Source organism: Pseudonaja textilis, chromosome 2, assembly GCF_049901715.1.
Source record: "Pseudonaja textilis isolate UNSWEBS1 chromosome 2, rPseTex1.2, whole genome shotgun sequence".
Lineage (NCBI taxonomy): Eukaryota > Metazoa > Chordata > Lepidosauria > Squamata > Elapidae > Pseudonaja > Pseudonaja textilis.
In genome coordinates this window covers 80,708,476-80,720,208 of record NC_141991.1, presented here as the reverse complement: position 1 = coordinate 80,720,208, position 11,733 = coordinate 80,708,476, and the positions used below count along the sequence as shown (strand labels likewise).

At 43.8% G+C, this 11,733-nt stretch overlaps 1 long non-coding RNA gene across 1 annotated transcript; it reads right to left on the bottom strand.

The window, feature by feature from the left end:
• Positions 1-2,862: 2,862 nt before the first annotated feature.
• Positions 2,863-11,531, bottom strand: LOC148126930 (uncharacterized). Its single transcript, XR_015741428.1, has 3 exons — positions 11,433-11,531; positions 3,752-3,873; positions 2,863-3,221 (listed from the first exon to the last, which is right to left on the bottom strand). It is a non-coding gene; the product is annotated as an uncharacterized LOC148126930 (long non-coding RNA).
• Positions 11,532-11,733: the final 202 nt, after the last annotated feature.

Genomic DNA, 11,733 nt, shown 5'->3' with positions numbered 1-11,733 from the left:
CTGGACATCCTAAGAGGCAAAAAGGCCAGGAACTGCACAGGACAATGGTTTATTCACATGGCAGCAAAATCTGGGAGAGGGACTTGAGTTATATAGTTATGCATCAATAGGACAAACCTAGACAATATAATGTATAGATTTGTAAAAATCCCCATTTGATTATTATACTTACCTTCTCAATATTCCACCTGTAAAAAGGTACACACATGAAGAGTATGTAGTAATAATGCCTTCACCTTGGGCTTGTGTCCTGCCTTCTTTACACATTGTCATGAGTTTTAGGGTTAAGGTCTTCTATTTGTAAGCATTCTCTTTTTCCATCCCATTTCCCCCCCATAGATTAGCTAAATGGTGTTCTCTGATTAGCCACGGTGGTGCAGTGGTTAAAGTACAGTACTCAGGCTACTTCTGCTGCCAGCTGGCTGCCTGCAATTTGGCAGTTCAAATCTCACCAGGCTCAAGGTTGACTCAGCCTTCCATCCTTCCAAGGCAGGTAAAATGAGGACCCAGATTGTTGGGGGTAATATGCTGACTCTGTAAACTGCTTAGAGAGGGCTGTAAAGTACCGTGAAGTGGTATATAAGTCTAAGTGCTATTGCCGTTGCTATTCTTGCAGGCTATCATTTTAAAATCTACTTTAAATTCAATCTCAGTATGAATTGGAAGAGCCACTTTTAAAAAATAGCAATTAAAAATAACTTCTGAGTTGGTTGTTCAAAAATATCCCTCACTATCCAATATCAAAATGTCTTCTGGTGTCCATTTTTTAAAGTTTAGTTGTGTTTTTATTTAAAAATAAAAATAAAATAAAAATGTTGGTAGGGGTGTGGTAGCTCCTTGATGAACTTATTGTTTTGTTTGCTTCTTTGTCTGGTGTTAATCCCTTCTTATCTAAGTATTGGATGCTGCGTGATTGAAGTAGTTAGTTGTTTCTGAGATGGTTGAAATATATGGTAGTGTTATTTTTTTTATAGCTTGTGATAGTTGTGGTGTAGTGAGGTGAATGGTCAGCCACTCCATAATTACTCCAAGGTTATATCGATGGCTTGCTACAATTATGATAGTATAAATGTTTATGAAAAATTATTCATTATTAAACTTTCCTCCCTTTTTAATATGGTTGATATTTGAAAAATACTTAAAACAATTTTAAAGTATTTACCAGTTAAGAGACATCAGCTATAATCATAAAATCATTGGCTATAATTCTGCTTAGAACACAATTAATGTCAGACAATATTGAGCCCAGAGTGCTACTAAACTAAATAAGCATAATATCTATAAACCACAATTGGATGAGGTTTTATTAGGAGGAATATATAGAAATGTTTATTAGGTGTTTAGGTTCCAATATTTTCCATACAGTTCACTAGCATATGAACTCACGGGTTTTTTTTCACTCTCCTTGGACAAGCTTTCTGGCTGGCAAGCCTTCAACATAGTCTTGTGTTTTAGGTTCAGCCTTTTTACAATTTCCAGCTTTTCTGGCAGAGCAGTGAAAATGTGAGTTTATGAAAAGGTCTGCATTTCTATGAAAGCAGTTTTTTTTCAGTTAAGTAAAATCTTGAAAATTCCAACAATTTAAAAAAGAAATTCTAGCTTTCCACCCCATGACCGTAAAAGCTTACATACTATCTCTCTGCTGCCAATTTCAAGAGTCAACGGTAGCAAAACTTATATGACAATAGTGTTAAGAGTAAAATAAATTATTTATGCCTTGCTTTATATCTCTTCCAATCCCAAATAAATGGCCAAGATTTACCCATTTTGGAAGTTTATTATAATTTCTGAGTAGAAATCTGTTCCTAAATTTGACAAATCATATCTGCTCATTTTAATTAGATTTTTAAATCTTGCCTTTGATGGCAAACATACCTAATATTCATTCCTATTTCTATTTTCCCAGCAACAATGATCTGAAGGAAATGGGCAGTTAAGTATGAAATATGAATGCAATGCAATGCAGTGCAATAGGTCTGTGGGGGCTGAGAGAGAGTTACTGGCCCAAAGTTACCCAACTGGCTTTCATGCCTAAAGTGGGACTGGAACTCACAACTTAACAAATCTTAGACATTTCCATGGGAACTGATCTGAATTCCACCCAAATGGCTGCAACCATGGCATGGGTATCAGCACTGATCAGTCTGCCAGAAAAACGTCCCATGTGTAAAACAATTTGTTTCTAAAATCAGCATGTAGAAAAGTATTGTTTTGTCTTTCAGGAACTGCTTATATCAAGGAAGCTTATGTTAGACATCTTGCAACAAGCAAACAGCCTTACAAAAAAGATGTTAGGGAAGTTTGCATCATAGAAGGAGATTATTGGATCATTTACAGAAGCTGAAAATAAAGGTTCTAAGGAACCAAAAATGGGATGTAAACAGAATTTTTGTTTTATTGTTTTTAATGCATTAGAATTCCCCAGTGAAGTGGCTTTTTGTCTCACTAATAAGGACAGTAAAAAGATATATATGAGCTACATGCTTCTAGTCTACAGCATGCACCCATCTCAGCAGTAAATCTTCATAATTTCTGCAATATCATGATTGTCAAAGGCAATAAGGAAACAGAGACGAAAACTAGGAATAGAATTCTAGCGCAATTCCCAATAGGGAATCTTATCTTGATGATCTCCCAGCATTTTTATAATATATTTTTATTAGCTTTACACTGAAAAGGAAGTCTCCATGTATTCAGACATTAAATATGACTGAAAAATAACATAAATGAGCAAGCTGATTATTTACTATACTTGTTTTAAAAGATATGTGCAAAGCAGCCCCCAATTGGTGGCTTCTTAAAATAAATAGATCTCTCAGACCACCGCTGGGCAGAAGCTATCAAGGAGTCCAGCAATACAAATCCAAGATATTGTATTATTGAATGTCTGCCATAGGTTCTTCCGGACATCTGGAAGGATTTAAATTATAGCAATGGGCTAGTCTATTGGGACATATAGAGCACTCTCACACGTGTTGACCTGTGAACCCTTAGCTCTGGGTAAATGCTGTTCAAGCTTCCTAAAATACTTTGTAGCAATTACAATAAAGTATCATGTCTTGCCTGCCATTAGTACATCAGGTTGTGTCATCAGCTTCTTGGAGCTGTCTTTTTCAGTGTTTATCCTGTGGAGATGGCTTTCTTTCTGTCCATTGATTCATTTATTTTTAACCCTTTAGGGGTCATCAGGTTTTACCAGCTGTGCCATTTAGCTATGCCTGCTGCAAGAGAGTAGTAGAAGGTGAGAAATAAGATCAAAGGAGACCGTATTAGTTGCAACCAAATACATTACTTTTCAAAATGAACTTACCATATCTTTCTTTGCTAAATTGTGTACTGGGGATGAGTATGAAAATGTAAGGAATTTGTGACGTTGACATACACAGTAAGAAACAGAAAGAGTTGTTTGAAGAAGGATGGCATCTTCTGACAAATTCTGCCCCCCCCATCCCCCAAATCTGGGGGAAAAAATAAAGAAGCAGCCCCCACCTATGTCTCCAAACTGGCCCATCCTCTTCCCATCTTCATCTTACCCATTAATGGCCTTTGCTTTCACTCAATTCAGTGTTAATTGTAGTCCCAGAAACTAAAATTTGACAGATTTGAGTCTGCATTTTGATCAGAGATAGCAGTGAATAGGGTGAAAAGTATTAAAAAGTAGCACAGGGTCCTAGCTAACAGGAAGGGGTGACGTCTTTTATCCAGTGTAAGAACAGAACAGGTAGTCAGCCTTTACAATCGATGCACTTACGACTGTTGCTTCAGCATCTCCACAAGCACATGATCAAAATTTGGGCGCTTCGCAATCAGCATGTATTTACGATGGTTACAACATCCTGGGGTCAACTTGGATGTTCAGGTGTTGCTTTGTCTCTAGAAAGTGCCACAGTTAGAAGAAGACCAAAGACAAGATTCCTACAGAAAGGAGCAACTCAGAAAAGCTTCCTCTCTTTGTAATTTGTAGTTGTAGAGGAAATGGCAATTAAGACAGCCACCCGTAAGGAGATGCCGGTTGCTGTGAGTAGACAGTGTTATATTACAACCCCAAATTTTGCCAAGCTCTGTGATATTCTCTGTAGTTTCTTCCCCAAACCCCAAAAACTTTAACCTTAGACTGTCTACTATTGACCTCACCCCTTTCCTAAGAGGGGGCGTGCATAAGCGCACCAACGTGCCTACCGTCCCTGTCCTATTGTTTCTTTTATTTTTATTTTATTTTTCTTATATGTACCCATTTCATGTATTCATAACTATGTATACACTTATACTTATTATCTTGTAAACAATTGACAAATAAAATAAAATAAAATAAAAAAATATAGGAAGGGCAACATAAATTTGAGGGAACCTTTAATTACTATCTGGTAGTGACCTAAGGATTCCAGCCCCATAAACCAAAGACTGTTGTAACTATAATTAATCTGCTACTTTTTATGGATTTCAATTGCTGTTATATTGCTGATTTTAAGAAATGAGTTTTTGTCTGCCAAAACAAAAGTAGAACATAAAGTAAATTAGATCCATGAGAAAATAAATCATAAGCAACACTCAGTAATTATACAATATGTAACCCTCTGTAGTGGCTATAAGACTGAATCTCCACTGAGAAACAACTGTGGTTATTTTTATGTATCTTTGGCTCCCCTTTGAAAGCCATAGCCTTCAGGCTAAGAATAGAAACAAAATTTTCCAAGTGTCCAAATCTACAAGAAGGACAAATTCATAGATTTGGAAAGACCCCACATTTTACCAAGTTGAAAGAAAAGAAATTTTAAGAGAAAGAAAGAATTTAAAAGAAATTTTAAATTCTTTAAAAGAAATAATTTTAATTTTATATGCTCCAATGTTCACTTGATGTGTCTCAATCAAGATCCAATCCTTCAGCAAACCTGCATGTCTTTAATAGTTAGTCACTGGTCCTATTTTAGTTCTTACTTCTGGTCTTTCCAAAGGAGGCTCTAACTTCTCTCTCCAATCCCTGTCTTTTTAATATTTTTCTTTCCTCTGGAGGGAATTAGTTTTCACTGAGAAATTATGTTGCTGGGATCAGGTTGGATTTAGGAAAACCATAAAAATCTGGCTAATCCAGTGGATCTTGTGGGATGGGATGCTGGAATGTTGTTTCATCCTGTGGATAATCATCTTGTCTGATTAATGTGATTCCTCCATGTATAAATATAAGCCATACAAATGCTGTTGTACTTGTTTTATGGTAAGTTTATGTATACCAGGTATTTACCTCAGCAGTAGCTGTTGACAAAATGGCAGTCATGACAATACAATTGGAACCTTCTGCAAGATGACACACATACATGTATAGTACTGCTCTGTACCACTGATATCCTATGAAGAATGGCTAAAGGAACAAGGTATGTTTAGCTTAATGAAGAGAAGACTGAGGGGAGACATGACAGCAGTCGTCCAATACCTGAAGGACTGCTACAGTGGAAGAAGACTGTTATGTCCTGAGGACTCTAGGAGTTCTCACTCAGGTCCATTCACTTTGCGGGGGCGTTCTCCCCTTTACCCATTGGTTGGTTCTCCCCAGCAGCCAGCTATAAAAGCAGGCTGCGGGGTCCGACCAGTTGCTGATCGCTGCGAGCCAGTTCCAGGCGTGGCAAGCACGGTCAGCCCTTTATTGTTATAATAAAGTATTGTTGCACTCATGCTCTGGTTCAGCCTCTCTTTTCCCAAACTTAACACTGGCGACGAGGATGGGATGGCTACCAGAAGCACCATGCAACCGCTGAGTCACTAGCCACCGATCCGCAGCCAGAGAGAGCGATCGGCCGGCGATAAGAGCAACGCTGATCCGCAGCCAGAGAGAGCGGTCAGCAAGCAAAAAGAGCAAACAAAAAGAGCTGAACGCTGGTCCGCCCGACAGAGAAAGCGGCCAGCAAGCAATAGAAGCGAACACTGATCCGCAGCCAGAGAGCGGTCAGATCGAAAGTTAGAAGCGTTTGTAGCCGCTTGTTAGCCCAGCTACAGGGAAAGTGAAGCGCTGCGAGCCGCAGCCGCTCATTGTTTAGGCGCGAAATTCAAACGGCTGTCATTTGAATTTCAAACCTAAAAGGCACAGCACAGCGCTGTAGTCAAGTCACTGATGCCCACACAGGCGCGAATTTAAAGCCACCAACGGCTGACGGCCAAATGTGGCTAACCCAGAGAGAGAGAGAGATTGCGAAAAGCCTCTCCAGAGCTGAAATCACTTGCCTGCCACAGGCACTAGAACATTTTCTGCTGCCCCAGAGATTTTCCACAGGTTGTTCTACCGGCCCCATCACCATGAACTCCAATCCAGTCTTCCCAGCGTTCAAACCGGATGAGGAGAAGTGGGAATCATACAAGAACCGTTTTAACCATTATATCGATGCAATTGGGCTTGCTGATGCTGGAGAACATCGGAAAAAATCGTATTTCCTGATCTACTGTGGAGCCATCGTCTTCGATACTGCCACAGCCCTCGTGGCTCCACGTGAGTTGAAAAACGTTCCTTGGTCAGAGCTACTTGAAATCCTCACTAACCACTAATCTCCCAGGCCCTCACAGATTGCCAGGAGATTCACCTTCCGTATGAGGAAGCAAGCGGACAAGGAAACCATTAATCAGTATATGGCGCTCTCAGAACAGCAGCATTGCATTGTGGGTTTGGAACCTACCTGGAGGACATGCTCCTCGATCAACTAGTCTGCGGGGTCAAGGACCTACACCTTCAAAGGCGCCTCCTCGCGAAAAAAGACCTCAATCTCGCACAAGCAGTCGAGGAGGCCTTAGCAGCAGAATTGGCAGCGCACTCAGCCACCGAAATCCATGGCCCGACTGCCAAGCTGACATCAATCCCAGTCCACTCCGAGGAGGTGGTAGCAGAGGAATCCCTGAGTGATGAAAACGACGTCCACCGCCTCTCAAACGACAGACGGCCGCAGGTAGGAGCCAAACAAGAAAACATCGGTCCACCCAAGCACATCACACTGTGCCTAGCCTGTGGTGGATCTCATCTGAGGGCCACCTGCAAGTTTAAAGGAGCCACCTGCAATAACTGCCATAAAAGGGGGCACATCGCGAGAGTCTGCCAAGGCTCAGCACAAAGGCACCCCCCCGTCTCACACTCGGGGCCGCAGAGGCAAGTATTGAACTGTCGCACACAGCACCGTGCCAAACACACTTGCCACACTGTTAGTAAAATCTCTCTCTCCGTTTACTTAGAAGGTAAACCGTGCCGCATGGAGGTTGACACAGGGTCAGCGCTCTCAATTATCTCGTGGAACACCCTCAAGAGGCTCCAGCCCAGCCTATCAACTAGCCGGCTCCAGAAGTGTCAGTTTAGCCTGAAGGACTACCAGGGGAGGACCATTCCTGTGATCGGCAGAGGCAAGTTCCTTGTCAGTTTTAAAGCTTTTAAAGGTCACCTACCTCTAGTGGTAGTAAACGGCAATCTCCCTATCTTATTGGGGCTCGATTGGTTTCCCCATCTCGGCCTAGGGCTAACAGGAGTCCATGCTGTCTCAACCTCAGACACTAACTCCTTATTCGCTGATTACTCAGATGTATTCAGCGAGGAACTTGGGTGTTATAACGGTACCCCAATATCGTTCTCAGTCGACCCCCAGGCAGTCCCAATCAGGCTAAAACCGCGTAGGGTCCCATTCGCTATTCGGCCAAAACTAGATGCTGAATTGGATAAACTATTAAAACAAGGGGTCATTGAGCCAACAGATTTTGCCAAATGGGAGACGCCCATTGTCACACCCCTCAAAAAAGACGGTAGCCTGAGAATTTGCTCGGACTACAAGACCACAATCAATAAGTTTCTACAAGTTAGCGCTTACCCAGTGCCCGTCATTCAGCATTTATTACACACTTTTGAACCTGGCAGCATTTTTGCCAAATTGGACATGTCTCAAAGCGTATCAACAGTTCCCTGTTGACAACCAAACAGCGGAACTCCAGACCATTGTCACTCACAGGGTGCTTTCAGATGCAAGCGTCTCCAATTTGGCGTAAGTGTTGCCCCAGGTATCTTTCAATCCCTCATGGAGCGGATTTTACAGGGCCTCCCTGGAGTAGTACCCTACTTGACGACATCTTGGTCTCGGCCAGGGACAGACCCCAACTCTTCCAGAGAGTTCGAGCAGTGTTAGAGAGGTTCAGACAGCATGGCCTCAAATTGAAAAAAAGAAAAATGCGCCATTGCCACTAGACAGGTGGACTTTCTGGGTTATAAAATTGACGCCTCAGGCATTCACCCCTGGAGTCCAAGGTTAAGGCAATTCACGAGGCACCCACTCCAACCTCCAAAACGGAACTACAGGCCTTCTTGGGGCTATTAAACTTTTACTGCGTCTTTCTTGCCCCATAAAGCATCAGTAGCTGAACCCTACACAGATTACTGGATAAAAAGTCACCTTGGCACTGGGGGCACAAAGAAGACCATGGTTTTCACGCCGTGAAATCACTACTCACGTCAGAGGCGGTACTTATTCAATTCGACCCAAACCTTCCTTTAGTGCTGGCAGCAGACGCATCCCCCTTTGGAATTGGGGCAGTATTAAGCCACAGGCTTCCCAATGGCGCCGAGGCTCCCATTGCCTTTTTCTCCAGGACGCTCTCCGCAACAGAGCGTAATTACAGCCAGATCGATAAGGAAGCTCTAGCAGCTGTTGCAGCAGTGAAAAAATTTCACGAATTTCTCTTTGGCCATTTTTTCGAGCTGGTCACAGACCACAAGCCCCTCCTGGGTCTACTAGCTGGGGACAAACAGACCCCTCAAGTCCTTTCCCCTAGGATGACGAGATGGACCCTCTTCCTAGCAGCCTACTCCTACAGACTCATACACCGACCAGGTAAAACATTGTCCCACGCTGACGCTCTCAGCCGCTGTCCCTTGCCGGCTCCGGCTGAAGACCCTGCTCCTGTCCACGCTATTTTCGAGGTAACACAATTGGACCTCCCCATCACTGCCCTTGACATTGCTGCTAAAACCAAGGCAGACAAAACACTCGCCCAGGTGCTCGACTGGGTGAGGAGGGGGTGGCCGGGTGGCAATGTTGAAAACAAATTCTCACCTTTCAAGACCCGCATGCAGGAACTGTCCAGTTTGCAGGGCTGTCTACTGTGGGGCACTCGAGTGGTCATCCCGACCTTACTGCGTACCCGAGTCCTGGAGGCGTTGCACGAGGGACACCCTGGCATCGTGAGAATGAAGGCATTAGCATGCAGCTACGTATGGTGGCCGGGCCTCGACGAGGACATCGCTAGATGGGTAAGCTCCTGCAACCCCTGCCAGGAATCCCGTCCAGCTCCTCCTATTGCCACCCCTACTAAATGGGAGAGCGCCAGCGCTCCGTGGTCCAGAATTCACATCGACCTGGCCGGCCCCTTGCATGGGAAGATGTTCCTAGTGGTCGTGGACGCCTATTCTAAATGGATTGACGTTGCACAGCTATCCACGACCACCACACAAGCAATCACCAACGTACTAACACGCCTGTTTGTTACGCACGGGCTACCCAACTCCATTGTCTCCGACAATGGCCCGCAGTTCGCATCAACCGAGTTCAGCCATTTCGCTGCCAACCTGGGTATCCGCCACATTTTCACAGCCCCATTTCATCCTGCCAGTAACGGATTGGCTGAAAGGGCCGTCAGGACCACTAAAGAAGCCCTGGCTAGGTTCAGTAAAGATGACTGGCACCACAAACTCTCGCGTTTCCTGATGAGCCAGCATTCAACTCCTTGCTCAGTCACCAATAAGTCCCCAGCTGAGCTCCTGATGGGCAGGCGTCTGAGGACTGTATTGGACAGACTTCATCCACAATACTGCCCTGACTCTCCCCTCGCTTCCACATCGGGGGTTAGACATTTTATCTTACAGGAGCCAGTATTCGTGAGGAACTTCGCTGGTGACCCCCTGTGGATCCCGGGCGAGATCGTGGCCATCACCGGACCAAGGTCGTATCGGGTCAGACTGGAGGACGGCCGGGTCTGGAGAAGGCACCTGGACCAGCTGCGTAGGCGCCTCAGCACCCACACTAGCAGGGACCCAGAATCACAAAGCGACGGGAGGTCTCAGCATCAACCCCACATCCACATCCTTCCCGGCGACCAGTACACACCAACCGTCAGTCCAGAAAACCCAAGCTCGGACAGTGGCGCCCAGACGGTGGACCAGCCCGATCCAGTCTACGGGAGCACGTCCCCAGTGACCAACCCTACGAGTCCCGGGCCTGCCCGAACTGAGGGGCATGTTGGTGACACTCACCCGGCTCTGCCTTCCCAGACAGACTCTGAGCGGACAGTCAGCGTTCCAGAGCTGCGCCGTTCCGGGCGCCAACATAAACCTCCTGCCTACCTCAAAGACTATGCGTGTTCGCATCTGGGGGAAGGGGTGTTATGTCCTGAGGACTCTAGGAGTTCTCACTCAGGTCCATTCACTTTGCGGGCGTTCTCCCTTTACCCATTGGTTGGTTCTCCCCAGCAGCCAGCTATAAAAGCAGGCTGCGGGGTCCGACCAGTTGCTGATCGCTGCGAGCCAGTTCCAGGCGTGGCAAGCACGGTCAGCCCTTTATTGTTATAATAAAGTATTGTTGCACTCATGCTCTGGTTCAGCCTCTCTTTTCCCAAACTTAACAAAGACGGCTATTTATTTTCCATAGCACCTGAAGGCAGGACAAGAAACAATGAGAGGAAGCTCATCAGAGGAAAGTCCAACCTAGAAATAAGGAGGAATTTCCTGAGAGTGAGAACTATTAAGCTTGTCTCTCAGAGTTGTAGCTGCTCCATCATTGGTGGTTTTCAAGAAAAAACTGGAGAACTATTTCTTTTGAGCTGGTATAAGGACTTCTGCTTTGTTTGGATTTGAAGCCCTCCAACCTTGTGATGCTATGAAAAGAAATGGAATTTGGATTGCCTTGCTGCAACTACCTTCTTGCTCGTTTTGAACCTCTGCAAATATTGAATGGATGAATTAACTCAGCTCTAGAGTTAGTACGAAACTAATATTATTATTAACTAGCTGAATGTTTTGTGAGAGCTGAGCTAGGAAAGATCTAACTTGATTATAATGCCGAGGCCCCAAAATTGGCAAATTGGATGTGTCTAAGGAAAAAGCATGGCTGAAACTAGGATTAGTATAACTCCAGTGCAATAGTTTCAAAATGCATTTGTTCCTCCAAATAGTTTGCAGAAAACATTTAAAAAATGCTCCTGGGACCATTACTGACTTTGGAAAGAAAAAAAACATTTTGAATGTAGCCTGCCATTTCTTAAACTCTGCTTTTACTCAATGTATATGGCAATCTGTTTTAGATCATGATCAGCTGTATTTGATGGCAGTATTTGACGCTGGAGCAGTCAGTATTCTAAGAAGCAGCCAGAGTTAAGTTCAAGGAATGGGTTTAATAAAGGTAGTTACAACATAGTTTAATTCTTACTGAGCCATATTCGTGCTGAAATAGCATTTCATCTTCAGCTGCTGGTCTGGTCTCCCTTTCCAATTCTTATATTTTCTGGCCTGTTGGTTTTGGTTTTGAATAAATTTTGTTTTATCCTAGAATAAAAGAGAACGGTATCTGTAGTTCTTTCAAATGGAAGGCTATGAGTTTCAGTCTATGTTTAAAAGTTACTATATAGCTAGGCACTTCAGTTTTGGAATTTCTCAACTATTTCCTCAAAATGAATAGGCATTTTGTTTAGGTTTTTTTTTTTAAGCACACAAGATCTTAAAGCATGTCA